This window comes from Schistocerca americana, chromosome 7, assembly GCF_021461395.2.
Source record: "Schistocerca americana isolate TAMUIC-IGC-003095 chromosome 7, iqSchAmer2.1, whole genome shotgun sequence".
Taxonomy (NCBI): domain Eukaryota; kingdom Metazoa; phylum Arthropoda; class Insecta; order Orthoptera; family Acrididae; genus Schistocerca; species Schistocerca americana.
Window position 1 is genome coordinate 610008446 of NC_060125.1, and position 19673 is coordinate 610028118.

The following is a 19673-nucleotide window of genomic DNA, read 5'->3' on the forward strand; positions in this document are numbered from 1 at the left end:
TTGGGGTTAATCTTATGTTAAACATGTAACATAGTGACGAAAGTATTACAGTTAGACATGCGTGTTTGTCTTGAGGCAGCTGACTTACGATGCACATATATCTATACTTTATTCATGGAGCATGATGAACTGAAAATGTTCATTTCTTACAACATTTCGCTGTTCATGCAGTTGAACTTCGGTATCTGGCATGAAGATTTAATTTATTACCTCTTTACTACGAACTCTATTCATGGCAAAGCTGGCAGACAGTATCTACAAATATCACTGAATGTTCCTGCAAAATTATAATATTATACGAAACGTAGTTCACAAGAAATGACGTCATAAAAGTTAAGATGTCGGAAGAAATTGCTTTTGGCGCAAATTACCCACGCTACATTCTTCCATCGTTTCATAATGAGACCACATGGCGACTTGCTACAAACTTTAAGGTTAATTTCAATCGTTGACTAAGCTTTTTCTTGCTAACGTACTAAACGTAAAACATTTAACATGTTAACTCATTTGTAATCAGTCATTTGAAGTTGTTTTGTGTTCCATTCTTATAGAATCAAGTGTTTACTGGTTTAGTCTAGACGCAGATAGACAGTGTGCACATATTTCGTTCCAAAGGGGGGCGGGGGGTCTCTTTGAACCCTTAATCAGCAGCAGAGCAATTCCTAGACGATAGCAACTCATCTTTCGAGACGACATCGAAGGGCGCTACAAGGGGTCGAAGATAGAAGGGCAAACACCTGCTGCCACGCGTCTCCTCAGCTACAAACCTTCGTCTGTACGCTGACGGACTACAGGCGGGACTTCTTGCAGTGGGCCCGACAACACTGACAAGTGTTCCGCGCTGCCCGCCACGTGTTTTAGTCTTTCGTCCCTGGCGTCCCTGACCTCTTCCGTTGCTACTGTGCTGTTCTGACAGGAGCGGTCGTGCCTGACGCCACCTACTGTTCTGAAAGCTGCCAACCAAAACGCGCGTGATTCCACCTCCGGTCCGTCAATACCCCTGTTGCATATGGTGCGTATTCGTTACTGAGTAAGGAGTATTGCACGAGAATGCAAGTACCACATCGTTGCCGGCCGCTGTGGCCGAGCGGTTCTAGGCGCATCAGTCTGGAACCGCGGGACCGCTACGGTCGCACGTTCGAATCCTGCCTCGGGCATGGATGTGTGTGATGTCTTTATGTTAGTTAGGATTAAGTAGTTCTAAGTTCTAGGGGTAAAATACAGGGAGCGAAAGGCTATTTACAATGTGTACAGAAACCAGATGGCAGTTATAAGAGTCGAGGGGCATGAAAGGGAAGCAGTGGTTGGGAAGGGAATGAGACAGGGTTGTAGCCTCTCCCCGATGTTATTCAATCTGTATATTGAGCAAGCAGTAAAGGAAACAAAAGAAATATTCGGAGTAGGTATTTAAATTCATGGAGAAGAAATAAAAACTTTGAGGTTCGCCGATGACATTGTAATTCTGCAAGAGACAGCAAAGGACTTGGAAGAGCAGTTGAACGGAATGGACAGTGTCTTGAAAGGAGGATAAAATGTAGACTGGCAATGGCAATGAAAGCGTTTCTGAAGAAGAGGAATTTGTTAACATCGAGTATAGATTTTAGTGTCAGGAAGTCGTTTCTGAAAGTATTTGAATAGAGTGTAGCCATGTATGGAAGTGAAACATGGACGATAAATAGTTTGGACAGGAAGAGAATAGAAGCTTTCGAAATGTGGTGCTACAGAAGAATGCTGAAGATTAGATGGGTAGATCACATAACTAATGAGGAGGTATTGAATAGAATTGGGTAGAAGAGGAGTTTGTGGCACAACTTGACAAGAATAAGGGACCGGTTGGTAGGACATGTTCTGAGGCATCAAGGGATCACAAATTTAGCGTTGGAGGGCAGCGTGGGGGGTAAAAATCGTATAGGGAGACCAAGAGATGAATACATTAAGCAGATTCAGAAAGATGTGGGTTGCAGTAAGTACTGGGAGATGAAGAAGCTTGCACAGGATAGAGTAGCGTGGAGAGCTACATCAAACCAGTCTGAGGACTGAAGACCACAACAACAACAAGTTCTAGGGGACTGATGACCTCAGCTGTTATGTCCCATAGTGCTCAGAGCCGTTTGAACCATTTGAACCATATCGTTGTTCACGGAAACTTTTTCTTACACCCACTTTCTGCTTCTCACAAGGAATTCATGCCCTACTCGGATCGAGTCGGTAATCTTAAAATTACTCCAATTCGTTACTCGTAGAAATGGAAAGGTTCACGTGGTCGTCCGAGTACTTTCCTGAATGTTCCTGTCGAGTCGGCCGTTTTCGTATTCCTCTACTTTCTTATTCTCAACGCGGCGAATGTTAATGACACGCAGTGGAGAGTACCGAGTACATTTCGTCATCAGGCATGTTTTGTTTCCCAACATGCACTTCGTGTCCGACATGGGCCGCTTCGGCAGTACTCGTCATCCTCCATTTCCTTTGTTTCGCCCCGCATCACATAACATCTGGGGTTTCACACGCTACGTTTCGGCATCAATTCAGATCCGGCTGCGTTGTTTCCACACTGTTGGAGTTACGATAACACGGTCACTCTGACTTTATCAATCACGGGGACGTCATGTAACGTGCTGACATTAGTACAAACATTCTATTCGAAATCTAGTTATATGGGAGCGTGCTGATGAGTAATGCCTCCGAATTTCTTATGTGAAAACTCTTAAGGTCGAAACAGATCTGTTGGGAGTTTGTTATTTGTATTTCTGCAATTTGTACATACTTCAGTTGCCTGAAATGCTAAGTGACAATTTCGAATCGCTAATTATTTGCGCGCAGTCTTTGGTCAGAGTAGCTCTGTCACTGGAAGATGTGTTTGTTTTGGCACCGCTGCTTGGGTGCGAGGAGCGCGTGAGTTCTGTCGTTTTGGGCGTAGTGAGACAGACGCCGAGTAGAAGACTCGTGGCAATGTAGACGTAAAGTTAAGTGCATCTGTGTCTAAGCAAAAATTATTTGTGTTGGAATATCGTGAAACAGAGATGAAGGATTTGATCGGTGATTTAGAATGAAGAGAGTAGGAAGAGGGATGAAGGTAATATTTTTTTTATTGGCACCGCAGTTGCGAGCAGCTGGAATCATTGTTCCGAGGGATATCCATATCAGGAAGATTGAGTAACTGTCATTGTAAGATATTTTTCATGTTTATTAATTATTTGTCTGACATTTGTGACAGGAAGAGTTTGATATCAATATTGCCCTTTGTCAATGCTAATCAGTGTTGTAGCATAAACTGAATACAATTAAAAATATATCAGATAATTTTAGAAACAGTTTGTTAAAGGAATATTAGACTTAAGAGCATTGTCCACATCCTCGATCCAAGTAATTTTTAGCTAAAGTGTGTCACGATGATGTGTGTAAAATAGTTTACTTGCTCTCTGGAGATTGCACTAAGCTCCCTTCTGCTGTAGTTAGAAATCTGCAGCAAACACAGCGTTTCCAAGCAATTACATTACGAGGTAAGATATTTTCATTTTAGGATCAGTTTGCGACGAAAATTAACAACGCACAGGGATCATTTCATGAACAGCAGTATTAGTCAGATCATTAACACACGGGGACCACTTTGTTTAATTATAGAGATTATTAGTAAAGTTCAGGTTTAATCAGTTTACACATTATTTTAGAGATATTATAAAACAGGGCCAAATTCAAGTCACTCAAAGCTAAACAAAACTAACGTTATTAACATTCTGCATAATTGTTCCTCATATCTAAAAATGTTCAAATGTGTGTGAAATCTTATGGGACTTAACTGCTAAGCTCATCAGTCCCTAAGCTTACACACTACTTAACCTAAATTATCCTAAGGACAAACACACACACCCATGCCCGAGGGAGGACTCGGACCTCCGCCGGGATCAGCCGCACAATTCCTCATGTCTGTAAATGCGGAGGATTGGTAACGGAAACTTCTCTTAACATTCCACATATATATCCTTCATGTCTGTATATTTATTTCTCAACATATTTCTCGTGGACCCTTGGAGATGCTTCGTTTGTGGGGCGCAAACTGCACGGTCATCAGCGTCACTACAAAGTCACATGTTTTACACAGTCCAATCCTTTTTTTATACAGTCCAATCGAGCCACTGCCGTGAATGATGAAGATGAGGATGAAATGTCGAGGACAACACAAACACCCCGTCCCCAGGAGAGAATATCCCAAGGCCGGCCGGAAATCGAACCAAGGACCCCTTGATCCAGAGGCAGCAACGCTAGCCACTAGGCTACAAGCTGCGGGGAACATGCTCACCGTGACTCCTAACACATTTGTCCCATGAGGAGACCAGTTTATTGATACCGTCAGTGTAGAATGTTTCTCTTTCTTGGCGCAGCCTAAGCCTTACCTCAGCCTGCAGCACTTCAGCACTATCAAAGTGAATTCCTCGAAGGTGTTCTTTAACTTTTGGAAACAGATGACATTCGGTGGACTGTATAGAGGATTATCCGTGGCAGTGGTGAACCCAAGGCGCCGGATTGTTGCAGATGTCACAGCGCTCATGTGTGGCCTGACATTGTCATGTTGAGAGACAGGGTGCGCCACATGTGTACGAACTGTTCGAATTCGAAATGCGATCAAAGTACGGTGTTTCTCACTCGGCGACACAGCTACGTTGCGTACTGCCGTGTACAATTCTGAGCTCTCTATCGGCAAAGGGCTGCAAATGTTTAGACATGAAGAATAAAGATGTAGAATGTTAATAATGTTTGTTTTACTGAATAAGTTATAAGAATTTTCACATAAAAAATTCGGAGGCATTACATTTCAAGACGTCCTCTTATAATCTAAAAGGTAGAATGCTTACAATTAGCGGTGAAGCTGTAAACACATCCCAGAGATTATACACTGTAGAGCCAAAGAGACTAATAGACCTGCCTAATACCATGTACGGTACCCGCAAGCACACAGAAGTGCCGCAACACGAAGTGGCATGGACTTGACTAATGACTGAAGTAGTGCTGGACACCATGAATCCTGCAGGGTTGTCCATAAGTCCGTAAGAGTGCGAAGGGGTGGAGATCTCCTCAGAACAGCACGTTGCAAGGCATCCAAGATATCCTCAATAATGTTCACGTCTGGGGAGTTTGGTAGCCAGCGGAAGTGTTTAAACTCAGAAGAGTGTTCCTGCAGCCACTATGCAGTAATTATGTACGTGTGGGGTGTCGCATTGTCCTGCTGGAATCGTCCAAGTCCGTCGGAATGCACAATGGACACGAATGGATGCAGGTGATCAGACAGGATGCTTACGTACGTGTCACCTGTTAGAGCCGTATCTAGACGTATCAGGGGTCCCACATCACTCCAACTGCAGACGCCCCACACCATTACAGAGCCTCCACCAGCTTGAACAATTCCCTGCTGACAAACAGGGTCCATGGATTCATGAAGTTGTCTCCATACCCCTACACGTCCATCCAGTCGACACAATTTGAAACGAGACTCGTCCGACCAGGCAACGTGTTTCCAGTCATCAACAGTCCACTGTCGGTGTTGATGGGCTTACGCGAGTTGTGAAGCCTTATGTCGTGCAGTCATCAAGGGTTGAATGGTTCGCGCCGGCCGAAGTGGCCGTGCGGTTAAAGGCGCTGCAGTCTGGAACCGCAGGACCGCTACGGTCGCAGGTTCGAATCCTGCCTCGGGCATGGATGTTTGTGATGTCCTTAGGTTAGTTAGGTTTAACTAGTTCTAAGTTCTAGGGGACTAATGACCTCAGCAGTTGAGTCCCATAGTGCTCAGAGCCATTTGAACCATTTGAATGGTTCGCACGCTGACACTTGTTGATGGTCCAATACTGAAATATGCAGCAATTTGTGGAAGGGTTGCACTTCTGTAACGTTGACCAATTTCTTCAGTCGTTGTTGATCCCATTCTTGAAGGATCTTTTTCCGGCCGCAGTGATGTTGGAGATCTGATGTTTTACCGGATTCCTGATATTCACGGTACGCTTGTGAAATGGTCGTACGGGAAAATCCTCACTTCATCGCTACCTCGGAGATGCTTTGTCCCATCGCTCGTTGGCGGACTATAACACAACGTTCAAACTCACTTAAATCTTGATAACGTGCCATTGTACTAGCAATAAGCGATCTAACAACTGCGCCAGACACTTGTTGTGTCATATAGGCGTTGCCGACCGCAGCGCCGTGTTCTGCCTGTTTACATATCTCTGTATTTCAATCCGCGTGCCTGTGCTAGTTCCTTTGGCGCTTCAGTGTATAAGTAGTTTCCTGGTGGGGTTTCCACTAGCATTAGGTTTCAGTTTCTTGTGGAAAAAGATACCAGAATGCGATCATTTAATAAAACTTAGTCTGCTAGTAAGACGATATATTTCATTCTGTATTCTCCCTATTTACTGTGGCTTCATGCCAACATCCGAAATATAGTGTTAACAAAAGCTCGTGAACAGCTGGTAGCGCTCACGTTTGCCAAGGAAACGATATGTTGAGGTTGCAAATTCTTAATTTACAGTAGCCACAGTACATGGAGAACCAATTCACTGCAGTATTTTCGGCGTCACCGTGAATTAGCGTTTTGAGTGTCATGCATCATTCGAGTTGTCGATACGACACGGAGTTTCTGAGAAGAATGCGAGTACAAGCAACAAGAAAAAGAGAGGATAAAAAAGGAAAAAAGGCTATTAATAACAGGAACTGCTGCTTTTAATTCTCAGTGCGGGAGTAACGACCTGGAACCACATTTGACTGAGTAACATTCGGCGTTGTGCTAACAGGGAGAGAGAATCGCTTTCGCGGCAATATGGAACGGCCTTGAGCACTTGTAGACAAAGCTGGCGGGATCCGTGAGAGGGGGAAAAAAACTGCGCTGCTGAGAAGCATATTAGGGAGGGGTGCGCTCTCTGTGAGCGGAGATTTATGCGCTCCAGACAGCAGGATTTACGGGTGAGCAAGTGCGCAGAGGCTGGGCCGCGAGACAGAACAGAACAACGGAACAGAAAGCCAGCCGGTGAAAGCCGGCCGATTCGATTTGGCGTCCTCTTTCAAACGCGAGTGGCTGCAGCCACTCGTGGCTCGTTTGAAAGCCATTTAAACGGGAAACGTCTAGGTGGCACAACGGCGGCGCTCTAACAAGCGCGCGTCGAGTTTTCCGTGTGTGCTTTTCCAAGTGCCCATTACACTGCAGCACGCCACCGCACCCTGCGTTCACGACGCGCAGACGGCCCGCGAGCAATGTTCAACGTACCACGAATGTTAGAGATATTTTCTTTTTTAGTTTTAGTATCCCCCCCATTCACACGATATATTTAATATTCCCATTTAGATCAAAAACATTTCGTAGCTCAAAATTACCTTTCAAGGACTATAATAACATCTTAGTGAGTTTCATTTGCTTTATCACCTAACAGTGCATTAACGGCTCACTGGTTAGTTTTACGAAAAAAGGGCCTTAAAAGAGATTAACGAACCAACCCATGGCTTTCATCATTTCGCGAGTCCGTTTCTCTCTCCATGTTCCCTCCCATTCCGTCTCTCTCTTTTATGTTTCTTTCTTTCTCCCTCACCCATCATGTCGCGCTCCCACTCTGTCACTTATGAACAGTTGGCTGTTCCATATTTTACGTCATGTGTCTTTCTGAACTGAAATAGTGCGACTATACCTTCTTGGTTACACACTCTAATCTAACAGCTGGATACTGATCGACGGAAGCCGCAAGCTGTGGCGCGTAATTTTAGTCACTTGCGACATCGCGTACAATGTATGAAAGAGTGTCAAAAAATTGAAAATTTAACCGAGAATTTCCCGGAAAGCAGCGCGTATTAGCACGCCACTTCTGAGTTTCGGGGAGGCGGTTTCCCATGTCCATTAAACCATTAACGGGACGTTACCCACGCTCAGCCTCATGACACGATTTGCAAACACTTCGAAACCGTTCTCAGATGGGGTACACAGATGAGATACACAAATTCCGTCCCTGTGGAGGGGGAAGATGTTGTGACAGGAAGGGCATCCGAACTACAACTGCCACTAATACTGCCGAATCCAGATGAAGATGGCGACCGGGATAAGGCCAGTAAAATGAAGAAGAAGAACTAACTCTGGGCTGAGTAATTTTAATTTATTTCATTAATTTATATGAATAAAAATAATGATATCTGCTACTCTATGTTGCTGTTGTGGTCTTCAGTCCAGAGACTGGTTTGATGCAGCTCTCCATGCCACTCTGTCCTGTGCAAGCTTCTTCATCTCCAAGTAACTACTGCATCTTACATCCTTCTGAATCTGCTTAGTGTATTCATCTCTTGGTCTCCGTCTACGATTTTTATCTTCCACGCTGTCCTCCAATACTAAATTGGTGACCCGTTAACGTCTCAGAACATGTCCTACCAACCGATCCCTTCTTCTAGTCAACTTGTGCCACAAATTCCTTTTCTGCCCAATTCTATTCAGTACCTCCTCATTAATTACCCATCTAATCTTCACCATTCTTCTGTAGCACCACATTTCGAAAGCTTCTATTCTTTTCTTGTGTAAACTATTTATCGTCAATGTATCACATCCATAACGGCGACACTCCATACAAATACTTTCAGAAAAGACTTCCTGACACTTAAAAATCTCTACCCGATGTTAACAAATTTCTCTTGTTCAGACACACTATCTTCGCCATTGCCAGTCTACGTTTTGTATCCACCCTACTTCGAGCATGATCAGTTATTTTGCTCCCCAAATAGCAAAACTCATTTACTACTGTAAGTGTCTCATTTCCTGATTTAATTCCCTCGGGATCACCTGATTTCATTCAACTACATTCCATTATCTTCGTTTTGTTTTTGTTGGTGTTCATCTTATATCCTCCGTTCGAGCCACTGTCCTTTCCGTTCAATTGCTATTCCAAGACCTTTGCTGACTCTGACACAATGAAAGTGCCATCGGAAAAGGTCAAAGTTTTTATTTCTTCTCCCGGACTTGAATCCGCACTGCAGATTTTTCTTTTGTTTTCTTTCCTGCTCGCTCAATATGCAGGTTGAATAACGTCGGGGATAAGCCACAACCCTGTCTCACTCCCTCTCAACCACTAGCTCCCTTTCATGCCCTTAGACTCTTATAACTGCCATCTCGTTTCTGTATAGATTGTAAATAGCCTGTCGCTCCCGTATTTTTATCCCTGCCACCTTCATAATTTGAAAGAGAGTATTCCAGTCAACATTGTCAAAAGCTTTCTCTAGGTCTACAAATGCTAGAAACGTAGGTTTGCGTTTCTTAATCTACCTTCTAAGGTAAATTTTAGGGTCAGTATTGCCTCACGTGTTCCAACATTTCTACGGGATCGAAACTGATCTTCACCGAGGACGGTTTCTACCAGTTTTTCCAACCGTCTGTAACGAAGTGTTAGTATTTTGCAACCGTTACTTATTAAACTGGTATTCCGGTAATTTCTACATCTGTCAACACCTTCTTTCTATGGAATTGGAATTATTATATTCTTCTTGATGTCTGAGGGAATTGCGCCTGTTTCATACACGTTGCTACCCAGATGGAAGAGTTTTGTGATGGTTGGCTGACCCAAGGCTACCACCAGTTCTAGCGGAATGTTGTCTTTCAGTGCTCTGTCAAATTCTTCACGCAGTATCATATCTCCAATCTCATCTTCATCTGCGTCCTCTTCCATTTTCAAAATGTTGACCTCAAGTACATTGCCCTTTTATAGATCCTCTGTATACTCCTTTCACCTTTCTGCTTTCCTTTCTTTGCTTACTACAGCTACTAACACTGCCAAATCTAGATTAAGATGCCGGTTGCATGAAGATGTGGGATAAGGCCAGCAAAATTGAAGAACTGACCACAGGCCATCACTCGCTGAGTACGTCACAATGCCACCTACGTATTTTGGAGTCTTCTCTCTGGAGCGATTTGACGAAGAACGACTATAAATTTAATCGTACGGAAGGCAGATGTCATACTAAGATCCATCGAAAAAAACCGATGAATAGGTGATTCACCCAGGAAGTCCACTTTGGAAATACTCTTTCTAGCAATTGTTCGGTCCTTTTCGTCGGACATATACCATAAGCAACTTTTATTTAAGGAAACAGCTACAATAGACTGAAAAAGTTTCGTATTTCGCAAGAATTATATACAGAAGGCTGAAATTACTATTGAAGGAAACCGAAAAACTAAAGAATTTAAGTACGTCGAAGAATCAAATATTCTTAAAACAACACAACTCATGAAATACCATACATGGTGGCTCCGTGAAGATGTTAAAAATTTTCAAGAATGATCGAGAACGGTAATTGTATCGATTTGTGGTAGGGGAGGTATGTTACATCCGACATTGGAACTCTGCAACATCTTTGTTTTCATATTTTGGGAGCAGGAAGTATTGACCCTTACAGTTTTCAAGCCGGTGCAGCACCACACTTGTTGAAATCGGGCAAATAGGTTAATTTATTTTTTTTCAAACTTAGTGAATGTTACACGTTCGGCTTATGCACTGCAATAACTTGTAGAGACATTTAGACATCAGAAGCATATACACTAATATCAGCAACGAAGAAGCTTTTCTTGAAACTTCCTTATTCTGCCAACGCTACAAACATCAGGTACCTGATGTAACTCAGCCTCCGGAGCCAGTGATAAGAAGTTGGGCTGCATGGACTGAAGCAGTGATTTTCTGCCGGAACCACTTTGATGCCGTGAAATCAGCGATGGATTGATTTTCTTATGATTCTGTAATGTCTGCGAGCGAATCCTTGTCAGTATTCAACAGTTCCAAAGTGCTCAGTACAGTTTAGTGTATCGCAAGTCACTTCAGCTTACTTCCCGACAGTGTCAAGAAACTAGAGATGTCAAGTATGCCTCTCCAAGAGACTATGGGAACAATGGAAGACGCAATTTGAAACGTCATTGTTGTACCAGGTGAACTGGATGGTGTAGTTTCCAGTAAACAACAGTCAGCCGGCCGGGGTGGCCGAGTGGTTCTAGGCGCTTCAAAAAATGGCTCTGAGCACTATGGGACTCAACTGCTGAGGTCATTAGTCCCCTAGAACTTAGAACCAGTTAAACCTAACTAACCTAAGGACATCACAAACATCCATGCCCGAGGCAGGATTCGAACCTGCGACCGTAGCGGTCTTGCGGTTCCAGACTGCAGCGCCTTTAACCGCACGGCCACTTCGGCCGGCTAGGCGCTTCAGTCTGGAACCGAGCGACCGCTACGGTCGCAGGTTCGAGTCCTGCCACGAGCATGGATGTATGTGCTGTCCTCAGGTTAGTTAGGTTTAACTAGTTCTAAGTTCTAGGGGACTGATGACCTTGGAAGTTAAGTCCCATAGTGCTCAGAGCCATTTGAACCATTTTGAAAACAACAGTCTGTGCTGAATAACAACCCTGGATACTCAAATCTTGTTATTTTGTCTCGTTTATTGAACTGTGGAGTTGTAGAATCCAGTGAGAATATTATTCTTGGCACAATCCACTTGTATAAATCTGCACCGTTGACTTCTTGCGAATCTGAGCGATTTTTCTCTATTTATAAAAACATGTTGTCTGAAATAAGACCGTGAATGGCAACAGAACATTAGGAAAAGTGTATTATCATTAATTTGTGCGTCGTGTTCACGCGAGATTTCAGTGCTCGAATAGGACAAACTTGTACTTCAGTACATTGCAGCAGAAATGAACTTATTTAGAATTAACATAGATACACTCCTGGAAATGGAAAAAAGAACACATTGACACCGGTGTGTCAGACCCACCATACTTGCTCCGGACACTGCGAGAGGGCTGTACAAGCAATGATCACACGCACGGCACAGCGGACACACCAGGAACCGCGGTGTTGGCCGTCGAATGGCGCTAGCTGCGCAGCATTTGTGCACCGCCGCCGCCAGTGTCAGCCAGTTTGCCGTGGCATACGGAGCTCCATCGCAGTCTTTAACACTGGTAGCATGCCGCGACAGCGTGGACGTGAACCGTATGTGCAGTTGACGGACTTTGAGCGAGGGCGTATAGTGGGCATGCGGGAGGCCGGGTGGACGTACCGCCGAATTGCTCAACACGTGGGGCGTGAGGTCTCCACAGTACATCGATGTTGTCGCCAGTGGTCGGCGGAAGGTGCACGTGCCCGTCGACCTGGGACCGGACCGCAGCGACGCACGGATGCACGCCAAGACCGTAGGATCCTACGCAGTGCCGTAGGGGACCGCACCGCCACTTCCCAGCAAATTAGGGACACTGTTGCTCCTGGGGTATCGGCGAGGACCATTCGCAACCGTCTCCATGAAGCTGGGCTACGGTCCCGCACACCGTTAGGCCGTCTTCCGCTCACGCCCCAACATCGTGCAGCCCGCCTCCAGTGGTGTCGCGACAGGCGTGAATGGAGGGACGAATGGAGACGTGTCGTCTTCAGCGATGAGAGTCGCTTCTGGCTTGGTGCCAATGACGGTCGTATGCGTGTTTGGCGCCGTGCAGGTGAGCGCCACAATCAGGACTGTATACGACCGAGGCACACAGGGCCAACACCCGGCATCATGGTGTGGGGAGCGATCTCCTACACTGGCCGTACACCACTGGTGATCGTCGAGGGGACACTGAATAGTGCACGGTACATCAAAACCGTCATCGAACCCATCGTTCTACCATTCCTAGACCGGCAAGGGAACTTGCTGTTCCAACAGGACAATGCACGTCCGCATGTATCCCGTGCCACCCAACGTGCTCTAGAAGGTGTAAGTCAACTACCCTGGCCAGCAAGATCTCCGGATCTGTCCCCCATTGAGCATGTTTGGGACTGGATGAAGCGTCGTCTCACGCGGTCTGCACGTCCAGCACGAACGCTGGTCCAACTGAGGCGCCAGGTGGAAATGGCATGGCAAGCCGTTCCACAGGACTACATCCAGCATCTCTACGATCGTCTCCATGGGAGAATAGCAGCCTGCATTGCTGCGAAAGGTGGATATACACTGTACTAGTGCCGACATTGTGCATGCTCTGTTGCCTGTGTCTATGTGCCTGTGGTTCTGTCAGTGTGATCATGTGATGTATCTGACCCCAGGAATGTGTCAATAAAGTTTCCCCTTCCTGGGACAATGAATTCTTATTTCAATTTACAGGAGTGTATTTGACTGGCCTACCTGTGAACTTAAAATTTCTTGCTAATAAATAAAATTTTAGATGTTACATATCACTGCTTCATTACAGATTTATTTACATATTTCTCAAATTTTGATTACCTATTTACGTATACAATTGTTAAATTGATGATAAAATCCGGTCTCTAGGGAAGAGTAAAAATCTCTTGCCACGTTTCGGAACGCAGGCGTATCGCGCTGGGAGTACGCCAGCGGTGTGGCGGAATACGAGTAGGCCGTGAGGGTGAATCCTACTCGGCGATTCTGAACGCCACGCGCTCACTCGCCTGAGTGCCACTAAAGCTTTGCTGCCGCAGTGCCACTACACAGTTAACTATTTATATCGGGAAACAAATGAAAATTATAAGTCTGCTGACAAGTTAAGAATAGTTCGGAAGTCATTCGGAGCGTACTAAAAAATTTTGTTACGCGCCAGTCTCTTCAGTTGGCGGTGGGATGCAGTTCAGGTCTGATCTCTGTGCAGGCCGTGCTCCCCGTTTTCCGCAGTATTGAAGTTATTTCCGTGGAATGGTGTGATTAATAACTGTTCTTAGATGTTTCAGTAAATTACCGGTAACCGCCTCCAAGAATTTATTTAAAGTTGATTAGCTACTCGCATTTCCACGTATAGCTACATATGCAGACTGTATCCCCGAAAGAATCCAGTAGCACAAAAAAAAAAAAAAATAACGACTGCTTCGTCGTACTACATCAGCGAGAGAACGGCACAGTACAGGTAGGGAGGAGTTCAGAGTATCGATTCACTCAATTGATCCAGGAAGGGTTCCGCTTAACTTTTGCAGTCTCGAGTGGAAAGAAAGACCGGTAGAGCTATGCGTCGCGTCAGCCTCTTCCTACCGACTCGTCGCTGGACTTAGAAACTCTTATGGTGGTTTACTGCCATGGAGGATTCTTGAAGTTCCAACCGGGTAACTGATTCCAGAAGCCTATTAGTTTCAAGTAGGGCATAAAGTACACTGAAACCAGCAAGGTACGCAGCATTAGTGCAGAACTTTGTTGTAATTTAACACATCGAGAGTAACTCACTGTAGTATAAGATACATCCGATTAGTGAACGATACGATACACAGAAATTTTATTACGTGATTTGTATACAAGGTGGTCAGAAACAGTCTGACAAGGCTGTAAAGATGTTGCAGGTTAGGTTGTTTTGAGGAATAACTGTTAAGGAAAAATTCTAAAACGTACGCCGCTGCCTTGTTAATTAGCATTGACGTTAGCCAATCATGTGCCGCGCACAAATTCAAGTGACCCGCCAGATAAAGTATTGACAGTTGTCCTCACAGCGTAGATGATAGCGACCGAGACCGCTCAGCCTTTGGCTCGGGTTCGAGCTTTACTGCCGTCCCTTGTCAAATTTTTGTATCGCTCTATTGTTTCGTCTTAGGAAATCGAAATGAGTACACGTTGGCACCACCGTCTCTGGTGCGACACTTGAATTCGCGCGCGGTACGGGCTGATTGGCTAACTTCAATGCTCAATTAACTCGGCAACGGCGAGACGTATCGAATGTTCATAAAATTATTTCTCAGAACAACTTACACTGCAGCACCTTTACAAGCTTCTCACCCTACTTCTCAGCAGCATGTACACAGGCTGTAATCTACAACCTTAACATAAGGAGTGTAATGGGTATGAGTGCAGTTCTTTCTATTGGTGACTGAGGTTGGCGTACGGAACATTACATCAGTATCTAAATTATTTGCACACTAATAATTACAGCTATTACAAGTCGTATGTTTTTAGGTTGGATATTAATTTCAGAAACACGTGGCAGAAGCAAGCCTTTAATGGTTATTTTCACCTTGGCAGCTCGTCAAAACGTTCAGTGCGGTTAGTCTATACCGACTGGCGTAGTCTACTTAGTGCTGCAGCTACGACCATGCGGAAAACATCAGGTTTTCTGATATATTTATTTCTGAACATAGTCACCCTGGCAACGAACGCATTTCTCCCGACGAGAGAGCTGTTTCTTGATACCATAATTGTAGAATGGTTGACTTTGATGACGGAGCCATAACATCACGTCTCCCTGCACCTCTTCATCACTGTGAGCTTGAAGTCTTTGAAGGTGTCTTTTTTTAAGTTTTGGAAACATTCCGAGCTCTGTCACACACGTCGATGCTACTACCACCGATTCCTTCATTTCCAGCATGAACAACCCAACGCCGCATATTTCTGATGTCGATACAATCATTCTATGGATTTCAATTGGAGGTACGTTTTCTGCGGTTAGAAACAGGATTACAGTTCGCTTTTCTCGCGCACCGACACAGTTACGTTACACACGCCGCCACGTCACACTCTGGAATTCGGTGCCCTCTAGCGCCAGAGGGTTGAACTTGCGTCAGCAAAGCGAGAAAGTCGATCGAGTAAAATGCATGACGTGTAATGCGTCAGCCGGTATTGAGAACAAAAAATTCGGAGGAATCAGTTTTAGCACGCCTTCGCGTATCTGGTGACGTCTTGATTTTCGTCTTATGTTAATTATTGTTTAATGTATTTTCAGGCGAAACAGCAAACACTTTCATACAGTGTTATTCAAGTCTTAGAATTCATGAAATAAACATGTACTACGTATAAAATAAAACAGTGTGTTTCGTATATATTAGTTATGAATTGTGGTTGTTCTATCACGATTGCAGCATAATGAAATAATAACTCCAATCTAATTAAAATAAACACATAAAATTAATTGTTAAAATACTCATCATGTAACATCTGGTACCGGAAGACACCATATTTTACGAACATAATTACGAAAGACGTATTTACGCCTTTGTGCTCTGCGTCCGGCCACGCTTTATTGATTTTGTACAGATTATTATTCATTGTAAGACGCATAGAATACCATTTTTTGATATCTGGTTGTTTACGTTGTTTTTTCGTTACATAAGAAACGGCTGCCGGGACAATATGGGTTCACAATCTTTAGTAGCGGATCCATTACCAGTTGGAGTGTGAGGCAGCAGAAGTGCTCTTGCATTCAGTTCGGTTTGTTTAAATAAATGAAGGTTTTAAAAATTAGATGATTGAAGACTTTTCATTAAGTAAAATCGCTGCAACGAAACAGGGATATTGAAGAATCCAACACGGAATCTCAGAAGTTCTGCGGCAATGTCAACCAGCCTTCGGGACACCCGATTCAACGAGATGAGTAGCAGAGTATGTTAGTTACGTTCCCATACTCCAGAACTCAGCTTAACATTTTGTAGGAACCTCGATATTAGAACGTGCATACTGCACATAATTAATATTTTTGAGGTGAAGTTTTGGCTTAATCCTCGTCTATAATATGAGCAGGAACGTTACACTATGCCTTGATAAACTTATTGTTGAGTGCCCCTTCTCTAGACGTTTCCTCCGATTGTGCACAGTTCTTTTTGAACGGCAACGTTTGACCACAAATATCGCACTGTTGCTTTCGTCTCTTGGAGAAAACAAATCCTCACTGTAGTGCGTTGAAAATTAGTTGCGACTTTTGACGTTTGGCTCAAAGAGGGACACATGACGCCGTTGCCCAGGTAACACCAATGGTGAGCCAGCTTTTCCTGCGACTCCGCCAGCAGTTCGGTTGGTAAAGCGCCCCTGTTGCCGGACCATGGATAAACAGTACCATGTCGTGCCTCTCATTAGATGCACTTACGTACATTAGCTCTCGCTGTAAAGTGATCTTTGCTGGTGCTGAAGTGATCTGCAGTAATCGCGCATTGAACTAGTGTTTCGTGTTGGCGTCGTATTAATAGAAACAGTGCAGCACGTCTGAACACGAGATTCGCAGTAGAAGTGGTCGTTCAAGAACACGTTCACTGGGTGTGAAGATACTGTCGTGCTGCATAACATCCCTCAGAATTCGACGACAGTTATGGACAATGCGCCATACCACTCCGATGTCATGGATAAAGCTTCAATAGTGCATGGAGGAAAGCGGATATTTTGCTCTGGGTAAAAGAAATGTTGCGTTGGATAAAGGTGAACATAATTTGTGTTAAGCGGAGGTAATGGACCTTTTGTAGAAACCAAAAACTCCACGCTGCCACGTACATCTACATCTACATGATTACTCTGCAATTCACATTTAAGTGCTTGGCAGGGGGTTCATCGAACCACAATCATACTATCTCTCTACCATTCCACTCCCGAACAGCGTGCAGGAAAAACGAACACCTAAACCTTTCTGTTCGGGCTCTGATTTCTCTTATTTTATTTTGATGATCATTCCTACCTATGTAGGTTGGGCTCAACAAAATATTTTCGCATTCGGAAGAGAAAGTTGGTGACTGAAATTTCGTAAATAGATCTCGCCGCGACGAAAAACGTCTTTGCTTTAATGACTTCCATCCCAACTCGCGTATCATATCTGCCACACTCTCTCCCCTATTACGTGATAATACAAAACGAGCTGCCCTTTTTTGCACCCTTTCGATGTCCTCCGTCAATCCCACCTGGTAAGGATCCCACACCGCGCAGCAATATTCTAACAGAGGACGAACGAGTGTAGTGTAAGCTGTCTCTTTAGTGGACTTGTTGCATCTTTTAAGTGTCCTGCAAATGAAACGCAACCTTTGGCTCGCCTTCCCCACGATATTGTCTATGTGGTCTTTCCAACTGGAGTTGTTCGTAATTTTAACACCCAGGTGCTTAGTTGAATTGACAGCCTTGAGAATTGTACTATTTATCGAGTAATCGAATTCCAAGGGATTTCTTTTGGCACTCATGTGGATCACCTCACACTTTTCGTTATTTAGCGTCAACTGCCACCTGCCACACCATACAGCAACCTTTTCTAAATCGCTTTGCAACTGATACTGGTCTTCGGATGACCTTACTAGACGGTTAATTACAGCATCATCTGCGAACAACCTAAGAGAACTGCTCAGATTGTCACCCAGGTCATTTATATAGACAAACTGACTGATGCTAAAGGGCATAGTTTAATCAGGCTTCCTCCATTTCATGCTAATGAATGAGCGTAAGTGAAAAGTAAGGTGGCTGAGGAGACATGTATTCATTAAGGATTATGACAAGTTTTAGTAATATGTAACTTCTCTTGTGCCATGTCTAAACACAGCAGAGTTTACAAATATTCATCTCACTACCATTCTAATAAAGTTGAAATTGTGACAGAATCCTAAAACAGTGTGTTAGTAAACCAACAATTGAGGACAAGACAGGTCAGTAGTTACGAGAAAACCCATTCTCAGTATTAAAATAAGCTTGTAACTTCTTCACTTACATTGTTGCAAACCCCACAACAAATCTAGTTTGAACAGCTATTGATGGTCCTTAAATGTTACATTATTTCATCTAAAAAACTGTAGCTGCTTGAGTATCGCGCTACATATGGAAATTTCACATATCACTTATATGGCACTTTGCGTGGTATAATTTGCCAAAAACTTGTTTCGGTATCTCAGACCATTTATGAGATATGATCGATTTATTAATATTTAACTGAAATGGAAATGAGCGTTTGGGGTCATTGGCCGGAAGGCCCCTTGCGGGGCAGGTCCGGCCGCCTTGGTGCAGGTCGTATTACTGTCGACGCCAGTCGACCTGCACGCCAGATGGGGATGAAATGATGATGAAGACAACACACCACCCAGTCCCTGAACGGAGAAAATCTCCGACACAGTCGGGACTTGAACCAGGGCCCGTAGGACGGCAATCCGTCACGCTGACCACTTTTTTTTTCTTTTCTCCTAACAAAAGAAATAAAACAAAATCATAGCCATCCCTACGTGGCACCGCCACTTGTCTCCCTGCCAAACAAAAATGAACTCTTACCTCTTCAGGCGTTGCCTTCCTAACTATACGTAACCACCCCCCATCTAGAATGTGAAGAAACTACACTATACGGAACTAACGTGTGTGCATCAACCCACAAAAACACGAGGGAAGGAAGGGGAGAAGGGTATTTCTAGTAGGGTGCGGAAGGTATTTTTTATTTTTTATTGTTTTTTAATTTTAATTTTAATTTTTAAATTTTTTTTAATTTTTTTATATTTTTTATTTATATAGATACCAATGTGCGAACAGTCATAGTTACTCAAGCCTGGAAAACTAAAAGAGAATGAAGACACCATCGAAGGTAGTAAACATAAATAACATGAAAATAAAGCTACCACTTCGTAGTTAGGCTTCCCAGCGACTGCGACCACTGATAAAATTGTTCAATATATGATCGTTTGCAGTTCGTTCTGACCTCATATGCCACTGCCTGGAACATTCCAGCTACACGGCGGGCTGTGAAAGGCACTCCATAGGTAGTTTGCGAAGCACTGTCGATGACCACTCAGCTATCGGGTCGGACAATATTTGATTCTGGCATTTTCACTGGCACGCGCGTTCCACTTTTGTCGACATTGGAGACAGATAGCGATATCCTTCCAAGTGTAAAGAATAATTCAATATGTTATCTAAATTCCATACTCAGCTACATATGATCTATCACGCCCCAAACGCAAATTCATGGCTTCCCATATTTTTCACTACCAACACTAAGAATCCCGCGT

At 44.0% G+C, this 19673-nt stretch overlaps 1 protein-coding gene across 1 annotated transcript in view; it reads right to left on the reverse strand.

The window, feature by feature from the left end:
* Positions 1-19673, reverse strand: part of LOC124621937 (hemocyte protein-glutamine gamma-glutamyltransferase-like) — a 358656-nt gene that overhangs the window by 331147 nt on the left and 7836 nt on the right. The gene's annotated exons all lie outside the window — the stretch shown is intronic.